Below are 16,309 nucleotides of genomic sequence, written 5' to 3'. Positions count from 1 at the left end.
AGGAGCAGAGATGACAGACCCAGTTGGGGTGTCGGAGCAAGAACGTCGGAACCGGCTGCAAACAGAACTCTCGTCTGGGTTATGCAAGACCTTCAGACCAACACCAGCTCTGAAGTTCCCGGACTGCTGCCCCGAGGTGGGCATTCCTGACGTCCAGGCTTCTGTGGGACTCCCGGTGCAGCCCGGGTCCGAGAGCCCACGGAGCCACGCAGTGCACAAGTTAGGGAGGGTCATCCCCGAGGCCCCTGACACTGTTCTTCCTCCATCTCTGCGGCGTGTGGGACACAGCCCGGAGCCTCGGCTAGGGCAACAGCGGGGTGAACACAGTGGGGCTCTTTACTGTGACTTCATGTGTCGTTCCCCCAAGGGGCCCGGAGGGGTGGTCAACACAGTTCTTGCTCTTGGGAATGAGGACACTTCTCTAGCCTGGGAACAACTTCATAAAACAGGGGCCCTGGGTGGCTCAGTCGGTTATGTGTCCGACTCTTGATTTCAGCTCAGTTCATGACCCCAGGGTCCTGGGATCAAGCCTTGCATCTGGCTCTGCGCTCTGCAGGGAGTCTGCTTGAGATTCTCTCTCTGCCTCTCCTTACCCTGCTCTCCCTCTCTCTCTCAAATAAAAAAAAAAATAAATCTTTAAAAAATAGTGAATTTTATGGTATGTGAATCACCTCAAAAAAGTAAACACAAAGTAAAATTCAAAGGTAAATAGCCAGAAATTATTTGCCACATTTACAACGAACAAAAAGTTCATATCCTTAATATACATAAAGGGCTGTTAAAATCCATTTTTTTAAAACAGCACTAGAAACATCAGCAAAGGACAAGAAAAGACAGCCTCATGTAAAATGAAATAGAAATTTACAAGGCAGGACATAGATGGAGAGACTTCTGTTTCACTAGTAGATGAAAAGGAAATACACATCGTTGATCTGTTCTCATAGTTCTCTGTATTTTTTTTTTTTTTTTACATCTTCTGCAGTGTGTGTTAGTTTTCTATTTTAGAATCAGGAAAATTCATCTTTTAAGATGTGTGGTGCCATTAACTCCGGCCTTGGGGACAGTTCAGGGAGCTGGAGCAGCTGTGGAGGCAGGGGCGTGCGTGTGCCCATTTCTGGATGACACCTGCCTGCCAGGTCCTTTATATAGGTGGCCGCACGTAGCCCTACAGCAGTATGGTCACCCTCATGCACGGGGTGGGGGGAGCTGAGGCCCCACGCACACGGATTGACTCGTCCCGGCCGCGCAGCCAACATCTGTGTGGGAAAGCAGATCGCCAGGATCACGCTCCTTCTCATGCTGTTTCTGTCCCCATTCTCCTAGACACGGAGACTCCTGTTATCGGCCACCCCTGAATCGGCCGTCACGGGGGCACCCGGGCTGAGGGGAGGGGCTTGTCCCCAGGCAGGGGCAGGAGGGTGTCAGGTAGAGGGAACCTGCGCTCCACAGCGGTGGAGACCGCACGGCCCTTCACGGGAGTGAACGCAAGGACGGAGGAGGCAGCACGTCACGGGGTGGCAGTGGCCGTGGGGCCAGGAGAGCCCAGGAGAGCCCTGGGGATGAGTTCCCCTCAGAACCTGGGAAGACTGAGCAACAGAGAGGTGACAGCCGGAGCACCCACCTCCGGGTGGGAGCAGGGACAGAATTGTAGCAAAGATTTAAGACCTGTTAGGGTGCAGTGGGGCGGGCTTCTAGGGAATGTGGGTGCATGAGAGGGGTATGGTGTGCATGCACCTGTATGTCCTGAGTGTCTGAAATGCGTGCACATGGGTACCAGTCAGAATGTGCATGAGCTCATTTGTGTGTGTTGCTGCCGGCCCTTGCTGGGAGCATGGGTCTCTCACTGCCCACGTAGCTGGGGCTAGGCTGCATCCCCCAGCCTCAACTCCCGGCCCCAAAGTGGAGCTAACAATCCGCCACCCTGAAATGATTGAGTGTGGGTCTCTGGGGCAGGGGCCCCCTGCAAAGTGCTGTTCCCATGTGAAGGACCCCTGAGCAAGGCCAGGAGGCCGAGGGGCCCCTTCCTGGCTCTCTGAGATCTGGCCCAGAGAAAGGCCCCCTCGGTGGTGCTGGAACGCGGGCTGCCTGAGCCAGCTGAGCGCAGCGGGAGCCTCCCTCACTGCCCTCTGCACCGGGCAAGTTCTCCCTCTGTGCTTGCTTCTTCCCAGTTCCCTAAATCAGGAAGTGGCTGGTGCAGGATGGAGCCCTGATTGCTGCTGTGGGACCGCGGGCAAACCCCTTGCACTTCAGTGTCCTTGCCTGTCCTCGCTCGGGGATCCTGGGGAGGACGCACTGGGTGGCGATCGGGGTCCAGCCACCGTAGAAAGTGTGACAGTGGATGCAAGGAGCTGTAACTCCTGCACGGTGAAGGTTTCCACATGCCCAGAGTCGCCCTGAACGCACACGTCTGACCTTTACATTTCCCCGCTTACCATGAGTTCACGAGAGCCCGTCGTGCCATTAATAATTTCATGGCTGTAGATGCACCGAGAGCTTTCTGTTTCTACTCGTACGAAGGTCTGACCTAGAAACGGGGGAGACCTGTGCGTCTCCTCCCGTGCCTCTTCCTGAAGACTTCAAGGTGAGCAAGCGCATTTGGACAACACAGAAATTCTTGCTCTGGCTCCCGCCCCGCTGTGCTGGGTGCAGTGGGGTCAGCTGGGTCCTCTGTGCCCTGGTGGCCATGCTGTGTGCTGGCCAGCGGACAGGAAACACACAGCCCCCTCGACATCATGATGCTTCTGTCATTGCTCAGGTATATCTAGAACACGTCTTGTCTGGCAGGTAAGGTGCTTAATTTCTACTCCTGTTCAGACAACAGCAAATGCATAGTTTAAGGATGAAAAATATTTTCCCAACTGTCCAGAGGTCAGTCCTTCTATTTTATAGTCTGGTTGAGGAAGCAGAGAAGCACAGGGTCCTCGGACAGAAAGACATATATACTGGCAGCTCTGGGAAATTGGTTAAAATGCGCTGTCTCTGGCCCCTGCCCAGACCTACTAAACCAGAAAGTGGGCTGGCAGAGGGTGACCCTCTGGGGCACGTGGGGCAGGCGCGAGTTTCCCAGGCACTAGCTTACAGCACGGAATTGGGAATGAAACTCCCGCTTACATTATTCAGCAACACACACACACACACACACACACACACACACACACACACACACACACACGTGGAAGGCTCTCTGCGTGACCGCAGATAAAAGCCGTGAGCAGGTTGTCTGTGAATGAGGGACAGCCTGAACTTTGCTGTCCCCGCCCCCGATCTTGTGAAATAGGTTTGTTTTGTTTGTTTCTCACATGTGTGTGCATGCCCCTAAATACTACATAGTCTCAATGGACTTGTTTTCAAGTTGTGTGAAAATGATGTCATCATCCTTCTGACACACCGATGCTGTGGGGTGAAACTGTAATGATTTTCTTTTCTTTTTTCTTAAGATTTTTTACTTATGAGAGAGAGAGCGTGCAAGCAGAGGCAGAGGGACAGCGGGAGAGGGAGAAGCAGACTCCCCACTGTGCAGGGAGCCCGACTCGGGGCTCGATTCCAGGACCCTGAGATTTTAACCTGAGCCAAAGGCAGACACTTAACAACTGAGCCACCCAGGCGCCCTCCTTGATGTTCTTCAAAAAGGGCTAAAACATTGCCTTTCATGTTCGTCTTTATTCTAAAGAGACTGAGTTTTAGGGGTGCTGTAGACAGCATAAGAACCGATTTTTTATTTCCTAGCTCTTGAATATCTAGGTTATTGATACTGAATGTGTTAGTTATTAAATATCTACCATTTTCCTAGCGATCAACCACGCTGCCTCTGCCACATGACCGGCTTCCATAGGCACGTGGTTCTGTTTCTGGGTCACATTGTTCCTTCCAGAGCCTTGTTGGCCCTTCTTTGTCCGGAGCATCTGAGCTCCCCGTCGTGCTCTGCCCTTGCATGAAATTTAGAATCAGCTCGCCAATTTATTTTTAAAAACTCGTTGGGACTTTCATTGGCATTGCAATAGGTTTATAGGCTAATTTGGGGAGAATGGACATTGGGTGTTGGGTTTTCTTACCCACACACATAGCATATCTCTTTCCATTCATTTGGGTTCTCAGAAAGTTCCATAAAGTTTCGTAATTTTTCCTTGCGGGACTCATGCCTCTTTTGTTAGATTTAGTCCTTTTTAATTTTTGCTTTTATTGTAAATGGACTCATTTGGAAACTTTTGTCTCTCTTTCAGAGACAGAATAAATATATTGTTACATGTTTAGGTTGATCATTTATCCAGTCATATTATTACAGGCTGATCACTTCCAGTAATTTAGGTCTAGAAATTACTGCATTTTCTTTGTGGAATATCAGATAATATTCAAAGAATAACAGTCTGGTTCCTTACAATTTTCAGGTACTTCAGACGTTTGTTTTTCAGAGTTGCTTTCTATTCATTACACTTTGCAAGGACCTCCAGTAAATTCTGAATGTAAGCTATGAGACAGCATTCCTTGTGTTCTTCCTGATTTTCAAAGAAAGTGTTTCAATGATTTTATCATGAAGAATAATGGTTTCTGAACATTTTTGTTAGGCACACATTACCAGGTTAGGATGTTTCCTTCCATTTGTGTTTAATTAGGTTGATCATGAATGTGTGCTGAATTTTATCAAAAGCTTTTGCTGTATTAATTAAGATGATCATATGGTTTTCCCCTTTTTAATCTGTTTATTTGGAGAATATTAGAAGATTTTGCTCATCTTGGCAGGCAGAAGAGCCCACAGAAGAAACTGGTGTGTCCTCTTTGTGGTTTGGAAGAGTGTGTGAGTCTTGGGGCGGGGGGGCTGACCGCCCATGTCCCTGGCTTCCTGGGCCCTCAGCTACCGACCCAGCCATCGGCTCTAACACCACCGATGCTTGTTTCCTCGGGGGATGTCTGCAGGTCACATCTTTCCAGGACCGGTTTCGTGTGCTTTCCAGTCTATTGGCACAGATTTACTCCTGGTAGCATCTTAATTTTCTCTCAGCTGCAGTTTCTGTGATTAGGGCCTTTTTTACATTCCTGATGGCCCCTTAAAGACCGTTCATCTCTGCAAAGGATTCTCAGTGTTTAGTGGTCTTTTTAAAGAACTCATTTGGCTTTGTTGATTCTTAAGATTGAGTACTTGCTTTCTATTTAATTTTAGACATCTTTTTGAGTTTATTCTATAGTTCTTTTTTTAAAAAAAGATTTATTTATCTTGGGGGGGAGAGCCCGAGGGGGAGGGAGAGAGAGAAACCGAAGCCGACTCCACGATGAGCACGGAGCCTGATGCGGGGCTCGATCCCACGACCCTGAGATCATGACCTGAGCTGAAACCAAGAGTTGGAGGCTTAACCGACTGTGCCCCCCAGACTCCCCTATTCTATAATTCTGTATGCAGCCTCTTAAGTGGGGTTCTCAGCTTTTTATTTTCAGCCTCAATTTCCCATTAAATACCGTGTCTAACATATCTCTGAGGTGTCGGTAGGCAGTATTTTTAATTATTTATGTATTTATTATTATTTTAAGTATTTTAATTGTTTCTGTTATTTCATTTTGAGTCATGAGTTACTTAGACATTTGGGGACATCTTAACAACCTTTTTCTATTTACATCTGTTTTCATTTTATTGGGGCTGGATGACCGGTCTGGGATCGTTGAGGTTTGCTCTATGTTGGATTTTTGCCAATATGGCATGTGTGCCCAGAACCATGTATAAGGAATCAAACAGTTCTGTTCATGGTGTTGTTCAAATCTCCTCTACCTTTACAGACTTCCTGTCACCTTGATAATGGAAACAGGTGGATTGACAGGTGGGTGATCAGTTCCTCGATTTCTCCTGGTAGTTCTGTCAATTCTTAATTCACATATTTGGATTCCCTCTCTGTGTGTAAGCTTAGGGTGATTATATTGTATGGACTGAATGCTTGTGTCCCTCCCCCAAATTCATGTGTTGAAAGGGGACCCCCAGCAAGCCAGTGTCAGGAGGTAGGGCCCCTCGATGGGGTCAGCGCCCTAGCAGGAGGGGCCCCTGAGAGCCAGTGTCACCTGTTTCTACCCAGGGAGGAGAGGGCAGCCCAGAAGGGGTCCTCAGCAGACCCCAATCTGCCGGCACCTTGTTCGGGGGCTGTGGTGTGTGGGTCTGTGGGGATCAGCCTCTGTCTTCCAGGTCTGTCCAAGCTGAGCCGACCCAGACCCGGATCTCCCCGGTGAGTCGAAGCGGCTGTCACTGTGTGTGAGTGTCTCCAGTCTCCCCAGCGCTTGTCGTATTAAAGGTCATCTTGGTTGGGGCTTCTTGTCGTTGTCCTTTGAAAGGTCTGCTCTCGGTCTCCTGTGGGTCCGCCATCGGGGGCCCATGCTTGCATCCGGCCCCCCCTAAGATGTAGTGCCTTCAACAGCTCAGCCGCCTGCTCACTTTCTAGCGACATCTTCGATTCCTCGGAAAACGCGCTCACCGCCGGTCTGTGCTCCCTGTGTGATCCTTACGACATCTCAGGTCCCTTGGGCTGCAAAGCCACATTTGCTTCTCCTGCTGACGTCGGCCTCAGTCGTTGGCTTCCTTCTGCCGTTCGTGTGGACGCAGGCTGGCTTGTGTCCGTCTGAGGACAACCAGGGCCACCTGAGAAGCCGGCCGCCCGGGGGCCTGCGCCCTGGCCTCCCTGCCGTGTCCCTTCCCTGACTGCCAGTGTCAAACTTGCAGGAAAGGGCAGGGAGGTCTTCGCTGATGGAAGCACTTCAGTGAAAGCTGCAGGTGCCGCGTCCCAAGCACGTGGGCCCCCACGGCCCAGGTTCAGGACACGCCTTTACTGTGCCATCCTCTGTGAGGAAGGGCGGGCCGGCGGCCACTTACTAAGGGCTCGGAGTCGTTCGAGACCTGGCCGTCCCCACACCCCTTGCCGTCCCCTTGGGTTCTTTCACGGACTGTTAACAACTAGCACCCAGCAGGGCTCCTGTGTTGCAACTGATCCTGGTGCCTGGTTATTCTAGAACAATCCCCAAACCTTTTCATATAAAAGCTTTATTTCCCCTCACACATAATCTCCCGAAGGGGGTTGGTCAGGGGCTGGCTCCAGCATCCACGCGGAGCGAATTTCCCCGGGATGCCGTGGCTAGGGGGCCCCGTTCTCCCAGCCAGCAGGAAGGAAGCCGGGGGTGGGGGTGGAGGACGGCTCTCAGGGCCGTCCACAGTGGTCGGGCCCCCGTCTTCACAGTGGGAGGGGTCAGCAAGGACCCCTCCTTTTTTCAGATGACCATGTTGAGGCCAGGCGTGAAGGGGTGGCCGAGCGCTCCCTGCACAGGTGAAGGGCTTGCTCTGGAAAGGTCCACAGCAGACCCGAACCCGTGGAGTGTGCAAGGCCAAGCCCTGAGGTCTGTGGGTTTTTGCCAAGCAGATCGTGCCCCCGCCCTGGTAACCACTGCCCACATCAAGATGTGTCCGGTGGCCTGGCATGCTCACAGGTGCAGGTGTGCATGCAGGGGGCTGGGGGCTGCACGCCGTTACCCCTTGGTGCCCCATAGCGGTGTGCGGGAAATGTGACACGCACCCGTGCCCGTGTCCTGATGTGACCCCCCCCGGGGGGGACAGTGATGGCTTCTTGGGGTTTTGATCCCCCTCCCATGATGACTTCTTGGCATCCCAACTCTCGCCTTGGGGACTTTAATTCATGTGCCGTAACGAAGCGGTTATTCTGGCTGGCAGAGGCACAGGGAGCGAAGCTGGTGGGAGGTCACGTGACTGTCTGGGGGGCAAAGGAAGGCCCACCTCTGTCTCGTCAAACAAGGTCTCATTGGAGGAAAGGCGCATTGACCAGACTCCCCTGGCACGCCGGGAGCCTGGCTCCATAATGTGCACTGGGTAAACGCCAGAACTGGCCTGCTTTCCTCCGTTTGCCACTCGCCTTGACCTCAAAAGAAATATTTTTACAGTCACGGTGTATGTTTGCCTATGCTTTGCGGTGGCCAGACTCCTTCCCTGTACGTCGATTTATTCACCGGTCCTCACAACAAACCTGTAATCTGCTAGATTTCGACCAAACCTCCTCGTAGTAACTTACAGTTTTCTGATTATAAAAATTTATCGTAATGCTTTTGTAAACCAGGAACTCATATAGGAGGAAGGAAAACATCCATATTCTCACCCAGCAGAGACCTGTGGACACAGGGCTTCACGCTCCGTTGCCGTTCCAGGAGCTTTGCCACACCGTTCCCGGGTCTTCGGCACGTCGGTGAGGGCAGGGCTCGCTCATTGGGCGCCGAGGACCACGGGTGATCGAGTCACTCGCCCTGACTCAGTGGCTCCGGACCCTCGAAACGCTGGACCCTCAACGTTGTGAGACTCAATGCACTTTAATCCATGAGCATTCGCCCGGTGCTGGGAGCTGAGCCCTGGGGCCACGGGAGTGGGACTTGTATAAAAGTGAATAAGAAGAGGTCTCTGTGCTCAGGAGCTCACAAGGGAGGGGCATGGATGAAACTAATTAATTGTCACTCGAGACTCTAAGAGTGTCCTGGGCTGCTGTGGAGAAGATCTCCAGACCCGGTGGCTGTTCAACCACGCAGGTCCCTTCTCCTACCGCCTGGCGGCCAGAGGTCCCGATCCAGGTGTGGCAGGGCCACTGCCCGGGAGCCTGCAGGGACCCCTCCCCACCCCTCGCCACGTGCGTGGTGCCGGCCAGCCTGGGGCTTGTGGCATGGTGCCTGCAGCCTCTGTCCCGTCCCCTCGGGCTGCTTCCCTCTGCGTCTTCTCCTCCTCCTCCAAGGACACCTGTCCCTGGACTCGGGGCCCACCCTGAATGCGGGATGCTGGCAACTCGAAGCCCTTAACTACTTTCACCTGCCAAGACCTTATTCCAAGTAGTTACATTCTGAGGTTCCAGGTGGACATGAGTTCTGGGAGGGTCCCGCTCACCCATTGCAAAGACAGACCCTGAAGGGCCGTGGGGCAGAGGGAGTGTGGAGGGGTCCCTGTGACACCCCCTTACCTCAGGGTGGACACAGGGCCCCGGGCTGGGGCTCCGGGTGCAGCGACTGCCCCAGGAGTGAGCTCTCGAGGGCCCGGAAGGCTCTTGGCCGAGAGCCCAAGCGCATGTGCAGTGGGCACCTTCCCCTTCAATGGTCGACCCCGAGTAGGAGGCTGGGGCCACTGGGCTGTCTTCTCGGGCACGTGGACGGAGCTGACCTGGGAATGACCCAGGGCACAGGGGACACTTCCCCGTGTTGTGTCACTCCGGCTGCAACACGAAACACAACTTGGGCCAGCACCTGTCACAGACGTGTGTGAATGAGCCCCGAGGCTCTGGCTTCCAACCCTCTGGCCACTGCAATGGGCAGAACTCTGCAAGGCAGGGGTGGTTTGATCCCTGGCCACGCAGGGATGTCCGGGAACAGTTAAAGAATCACCAGGAGGGCTGGGGGCAGCTGGCAGGGGCGTGGGGCAGGTATGCTGGGCGAGTGTGCAGGGCAGGGGTGCAGGGCAGGGGGTGCTGAGAAGGGGTGCTGGGTAAATGCAGAGGGTAGGGGTGCAGGGCAGGGGTGCTGGGCAAGTGTGCAGAGCAGGGGTGCTGGGCAGGGGTGCAGGGTGGGAGGTGCAAGGCAGGGGTGCAGGGTGAGGGTGCTGGATAAGTGCAGAGGGCTGGGGGTGCAGAGCAGGGGTGCAGGGCACCGGTGCTGGGCAGACGTGCAGGGCAGGGGTGCTGGCCTGCCAGACTTGCGCAGAGAGCCCTCACGATACCCAGTGCCAGCAGATGTCCTGGTCAAGTCACTGCCAGGCTGTGTGAAACCGGGGTCAGTGGGGTCTCGCCCACTCTCGCCACTGCCTAGTGTGTGAGACACAGCGTAGCTTTCCTGAGGGTTTTCCCAAGGACCCGAGCGCTGCCAAGACACGCCTGGGGAAGCTCTGAGGCAGAAGGAAGCCTCTTTCTTTTTAGAGCAAGGGATGGATAAGACCCTCCCTTCCTCTACGTTTTAGGGAAATGGAGCAGGCGACTGGGTGGTGGGAGGGAGGGCAGTCCCCCGTCCTGGCAGGAAACCGCGGGCCTGGATGGAGGACTGCCTGCCCCCTGTGCTGGCGCGGGAGGAGGCTCCTTTCGGGGGGCGAGGGAGGGTCCCGGGCTGCGGTGGAGGGGATCGGGAGCGGCTGAGCCCTGCTCCCGCTCCCGGCAGCAGAAGCCGCTGCTCTGCCCCGCCCCCCACCGCCCCTGCGCGCCGCCGACCGGTGTCCGTGCCTGCTGAGCACCCTCCCTGCGCGGGAGCCGCAGAGCGCACCGCACCCCTGCGACGGTTTTGGTTTTCCTGCGAATCCCAGATGGCCTTCTCAGCCTCTGGCTCCTATATTTAACCTATTTAATGAGATTTCTTTTCCAGTAATTCCTGAAACTGGTAATCTCTAATTGGGTCAAATTCTCTACCCACAAGCCACTGATGTTATTTTTAGCGCAAATCCTCCGGCTGAAGCTTCCCTGCCTTTGCGGGGGGCGCAGCTGTCAGAGCCGACTCTGCACTGGGCTCTCCCAAGCAGGCCTGATTCTCAGTGTTCACTGGGCGCGGTTCAGGGGAGCCTGCCCGCGTGCCTCCCGCCTCTCCACCTTCAGCCCCGGCCCCCCAGGACCGTTGACACAAATCCACTTAATGCCCGCTGCCAGGTCCCGTGTCACTATAAGTAGCCGAGTCGGGAGGCTTTGGGCAAGGCCGAAGGCACGCCTCTCCGGTGGCCTTTTGTGCCCGCCGGGGACAGTCCCCAGGAGACTGAATACTACAGCATTGTTTTGTGACCTGTAAGGACCCTGAATGTCCCCAGTGACCACGCTGACCGGCATTAAGTTGAATTCGTAGAGGATCCTGTCTTGTCCTCATTCAACCAGGGGACCCCGCTCTGTTCAGGGGCACACCAGCCCTGCCTCCAGGGTGGGAGGCCGTCATCCTCGCGGATGGCCCCAGCCCCTCCAGCGGCATGCTGCCCGTGTCCCCATGGCCTGGCTTGGGTCCGGGAACAGAGTGGGCTTTCAGGTGCAGCCCCCTTGCCCACCGACCCCGGCAGGACCACGCAGCGTCCTTCCTGAGAGAACAGCGGGGGCGTGGTTCTACATCCACCAGTAGGTGCTGGAGCTGCATCTGTGTCCTAAGTGCTCTCGGACGACGCTCAGGGCGAGCCCCGACTCCCCCGACTGCACCGGCCCGGCACCTTCCAGCATCCGTGACACAGGAGCCGAGGATCGCTGTCCCTCGGAGCCACACTCAGGCTTCAAGGCACACGTGGCAAATATTGGCAGCGTTCATGGAGTCCTTTGTCATCCCTGGGATAACCAGGGATAAGCGAGAACCCATCTGGGCCCCGGGGGCCTGGCAAGGACGGAGCCACTGCCCGAGGAGGGCGCGCGCCCCCGCACGTCCACCGCCAGGCGGAGAGTCCCCTCCTTCTCGGAAAATGCCCCGTCCGGAGTGTAGCGTCTTTTGGATTTAGTAGAAAGCAGTTGTGGTTTAGAGGAACCGGCAGGGGATACACGTGGCTCGGCCTCTTGAGGGAGGCGTGGTCACATCTGGGAGGAAGGCTCTTCCTTAGAAGTCCCGAGGGGACGTGGATGGGCTCAAGTGAGGTGCGTCTCCATCTGAGAGTGTCCACTCCGACCTCCCTCCAGGGCCCGTTCGACCCCTCCAGCTAGCCTATGGCTGGTGTCCACCATCCTGGGGTCCTCAAGAACCTTCCACCCTGCCCTGGCTGACCTCCACCGCAGCCTCACCCCTGGCTCGTTAGACCCTCCTGCCCGGCCCGTGGCCGGCATCCACTCCTTTGAGGCCACTTGTCCTGGGGGGAGGGGGTGGGGGAGGAGGACACCGACCACATAGGACCCCTGGCTCCGGGGAAAAGACGTCAGCGCCCGTGGCCCTGTGTCCAGATTTGTTGTCTGGGTCTCCAGAGCTCAGAGTACTATTTCTGCCCACTGCCTCTAAGAGCTCACCCTTCTGGGGGCTCAGGTGCCCCACTCTGCCCCCCACAGAGGGCACGTCCTGTGGCGGCTTTCTGTGGGAGCACTGGCCACGGTTTTGAGCATATATTTGTCTGTGGGATTCCTGCGCTGGCCCCGGCCTCCCCCACTGGCCAGGGGTCCTGCTCTGCTTGGGGCCGAATCCTGGTGACAACAAGATTTTGCCTCGATCAAGAAAACCTCCTCCTGCCAGCCGGGTGTCCCCGCAGACAGGTATGCCGTTGGTGTTATCTGGCGCCTGTCGCTCTGGGCTGGCCTGAGACCCTGGCACGGAGGCGAGGACGCCAAGTCCCTGGGAGCCCCGAGCCCAGGGCCAGGCGCAGGAAGGTGGCAGAGCTGGCCCTGAAGCCCCAGTTGGTCTTCCTAGCCATCAGGGCATGGGGACAGCGATGTGTGACCTTCACACATGAGCGGGTGTGAGCGGGTCCCATCCTGCCGCTTCTGCTGGGTGGCTCGGTGATCACCCACCTGCCCGTCCAGCTCCGGCCCCTGGTTTAGCTGGAGGACCCGCTCACTCTCGTTTTCAGCCTCCTGGGCCCTGCGCCCCGGTGGCCTCAGCCAGACTGGTCAGCGTCCTGCTGCGGGTGGGAGGGTGCGGCCACTCGCTGCCCGGGGGGGGGGGGTCCCGAGTCAGCTATCCCGGCCTCCAGTGAGGTAAGCAGACGTGGCCTCCAACTTTTGGGTTAAGGGAGCTGAGCTGGAGTCCTGTGTCCCGTTCTCCCTGGAGAAGTCCCAAACAGACCCCTGTGACCGTTTCCAATCACCGTCCACACTGCCCGCCCCCAGCAGCCAGCCCAGCAGGACGTATCTGAGAAAGGCACTTGTGGGGCAAGAAGGAGGAGGCTGAGCCCCCATGTCGGGGTTCTCCTGGCGCCCTTCGATTCCTAGAGACAGCTCTGGCAAGATCAGCTTTCCTGAAGGCACTTCCCTGTCGAGGACCAACCGCCTCTTCCCCGAGCGGCCTGCATTTCCACAGGGTTTCCAACACACCCACAGGGGAAATTTCACCCCAAATATAGAGTGGGAGCCCAGGAGAAACACTCACTTGGAAGCCGTGTCTCTGGCAGAAGTCCCAGGAGCTCGGCGAGCGTCCCCAGACGGAAGCTGGCTTACGGCGACTTCCCTGGCAGTTGGGCCTCTGTCCGGAGGGCCTGACGTTCACACCTTGAGCTCACAGAGTTAGCACGATGCTCGCCCGGTCCTGCGTGCACAGAACACGCACAACAGCAGCTGTCCCTGTGCTAAGTGCAGCCTCCATGTGCATTTGGGCCTCTCTCCGCACGGTAACCCTGTGGGCCAGGCGCTGTTACAGCCCCGATTTGTGGAGGAGATGGGGCGCAGGGAGGGTGAGCCCCTGCCCAAAGTCACACAGCTGGGAAGGGTGGCACGCGTCTGCGCCCTTAGCCATAACACCACGCGACACTTGACTGTACCCCTGGGCCGGCCCCTGCCACACCACGCCACACCCGCGATCCAGGGCAATTCCGGGGTTTCTCTGAAGGACAAGGCCTCAGCAGCTGGGAGCCTCGAATGCAAAGAGACAGAGTTGTGTGATTGATGAAAAGTCCAAGGGATGCCTGGCGGTGCTACCAGTACGGGAGGCCTGCATTCCTGTCTCAAATGAGGTGCTGGCCATTCTTGAGGGCTTCTTCCCAAACCAGCAGGACACAGAGTGACTGCGATGGCTCCCCTCCATCTGCTCACCTCCCACGGGGAGGTGGTGCTTCCGGGAAGAGCAGAATTTCCCACCTCGGTCGGCGCTCTGTGCCACCCCTTTGCTGTTGGTCAATATTTACGCTCTGTAAGAGGCAACGTTCTCCAGGGTAGACCATATGCCTACCTGTGCTAGCTGGCCAGGGCCGTCCTCCCGAAGCACCAGAGCCCAAGCTTGGACAACAGACACGCCTTGTCACAACTGTGCAGACTGGAAGGCTGGGATCGCAGGGTCTCGGGGCCCCGATCCCTGGGGGAGGAGCCTCCTGCTTTCCTGTGGCTCCTTGGCTTACTGGGTGTCACCACCTTCAAGCTTTCTCTCCTCCAAATGTCCCCTTTGCATAAGGACACTGCTTATATTGGATTAGGACCCACTCTACTCTAGGGCGGCCTCATCTTAATGATGTCTGAAATGGCCTTAGTCCCACAGAAGGTCACATTCTGAGCTACTGGGGGTCAGGACTTCAGCACATGGACATGGTTCAACCTATGAGACTTTCGAGAGCATGGGGCGTGTGCGCTGTCTCTCAGACAGCTTGCCCATCATCCCTGGCAGCAAAGTGCCCACTTGAGGCCTTGTCCTTTAAACCCAGCAGACAGGAGCTGAGAAGATGAATGCAGCAACAGCCCCAGCCATGCTTCGGACAGCAGCCCCCCACCCCACCCCACGGGGCTGCAGTGGGAGGCTCCCTCGGGAGGCCTGGCACCTCCCATCTTGGTGAAAGAGGTGGATGCCGATCCCTCCCTGTGAACGTGCTGGCGAGGGCGGAGGGCGCTGTCGACCTGCGACCTTGGCCCCAGGATGCCTTGTCATACCTTCCTTCTCAGGTGGCTTGCCCAATTTTTGGAAAGTACTCCACTTTCCTTCCATAATATCATTAGGACAGGAAAATACCTATTTATTTATTTATTTATTTGACAGAGAGAGAGAGACACAGTGAGAGAGGGAGCACAAGCAGGGGGAGCGGGAGAGGGAGAAGCAGGCTTCCCCGCGGAGCAGGGAGCCCGGCGTGAGGCTCGATCCCAGGATCCCGGGATCATGACCTGAGCCGAAGGCAGACGCCCAACGACTGAGCCATCCAGGCGCCCCAGGAAAATACCTATTTAACAAGAGAGTCTATGCTTGATCCTCGATGCTTAAAAGATCATGCAGACTTTGCTACCACTGGGGACAGGTGGGCACAAGATGAGGAAGATGGGCACTTTGCCATGTCAGCCAAAAACAGAGGTGGGGCAGGCAACTTCCAGTCTCCCCCGCGGCCCCAGGGGCTGCCAGTTCCAAGTGGGGACGGGGACAAGTGACCAGGTGAGCAGATAGAGCACCGGGTACTAGGGGTACTGGGAACTGGGGTGGTTGGGGAGTCAGGAAGGCTTCACACAGCAGGGGCCCTGCATGGGGAGGCCTGTCCAGGAGGAGGGACCGGCTGGCCACCAAGCATGTGCTCATGTGAGCTGTTGGGGATGGAACAGTGAGGGCTCCTGGCCAGGCCGACGGTGAGGCGCCACCTCTATACCTATCAGAGCTGATGGGTGACCACGATGTGTCCTGTATAAAAATGGCCACTTCACGCGGCCCGACTAATACCAACGTCCCACATTCTAGACCTTGAGCCCATATAACAACACGTAGCGAGCCTACTGAAATCCCTGGAGTGCCTGAAAAACAGACCCACACCTGGGCCACACCAGCTAAATCTTGGTGTCTGGAGGTCACCTGGGCAGGACCTCCTGCAGAGGGGCTAGCCTCCGGCTCTCTGGTCTCTGTGACTTTAGGGGGCCCCTAGGTCCCGCTCCATGCATGTGGAGCGGTGGACAAGAAGTAGCGTGGGCTACCGGAGGGGTCAGGGGTTTTGCCCGGAATCCTTACCTCTCCGCAAACCTCCTGGGGCCGGCTGCTTACCCTCTTCCTGGTGTGTAAGGGCGCACAGAGGCACCCACCCCAGGGCCCACTGGGAGCGCCAAGGAAGGCAATGCGGTGGAAGCGCTGCACAGAGCCCCTTCCCCTGGAGTCAATGAGCATAAGCCGCGGGATGGGAGGCGGTGGGGGGACCCACACAAGCGTGGACACCACCGCACCTACATCTGTCTCCTGTTGGCAGCATACAGCCCGCCCTCACTTCGGTTTCCAGGTCGCCCCCCTCCGCCCCCGTGGGGCAAACTCAGTGTCCCTTTACTTGCGCCTCCCGCCCCATCTCTGCACCCACAGCCTCGCCGCCAGCCAGGACTCTGGCCTGACTTGTCTGTCTGTATGTCCGGCAGCCGGGAGGTGCGGTCCCACGCCGCGCGCCCCCACATTCGTTCACGGGGTTCGCAGGACCAGGGCGCGAGCGTCCCGCGTGGGGGCGCCGGCGGCGGGAGGGCGAGTCGCAGGCCCCGCGGTGCCACCCCCCGGGCTCCTCTAGAGCCAAGGGGCCTGCTCTTACTTGGGGGGTAGGGGTCACACGTTCGGCAGGATGGAGCCCCCTACCCCACCCCAGGGCATAGCGCAGGATTCCTGCGTTTTCCACGCCCCAAGAGACGGCCCGGCGGGCTGCGCCGCCCGGCGGAGGGGAAACTGAGGCTCGGGGCGCGGCGGGCGCCGAGGTCACGCGGCCCCTCGGTTCGACGCTCGGCGGGGCTGTCGC

This window comes from Callorhinus ursinus, unplaced genomic scaffold (genome assembly GCF_003265705.2).
Source record: "Callorhinus ursinus isolate GAN/ISIS: 27379988/994484 unplaced genomic scaffold, GSC_fseal_2.0 scaffold60, whole genome shotgun sequence".
Taxonomy (NCBI): Eukaryota; Metazoa; Chordata; class Mammalia; order Carnivora; family Otariidae; genus Callorhinus; species Callorhinus ursinus.
The sequence above is the reverse complement of the archived record's forward strand: the minus strand, read 5'-3'. Positions refer to the sequence as shown.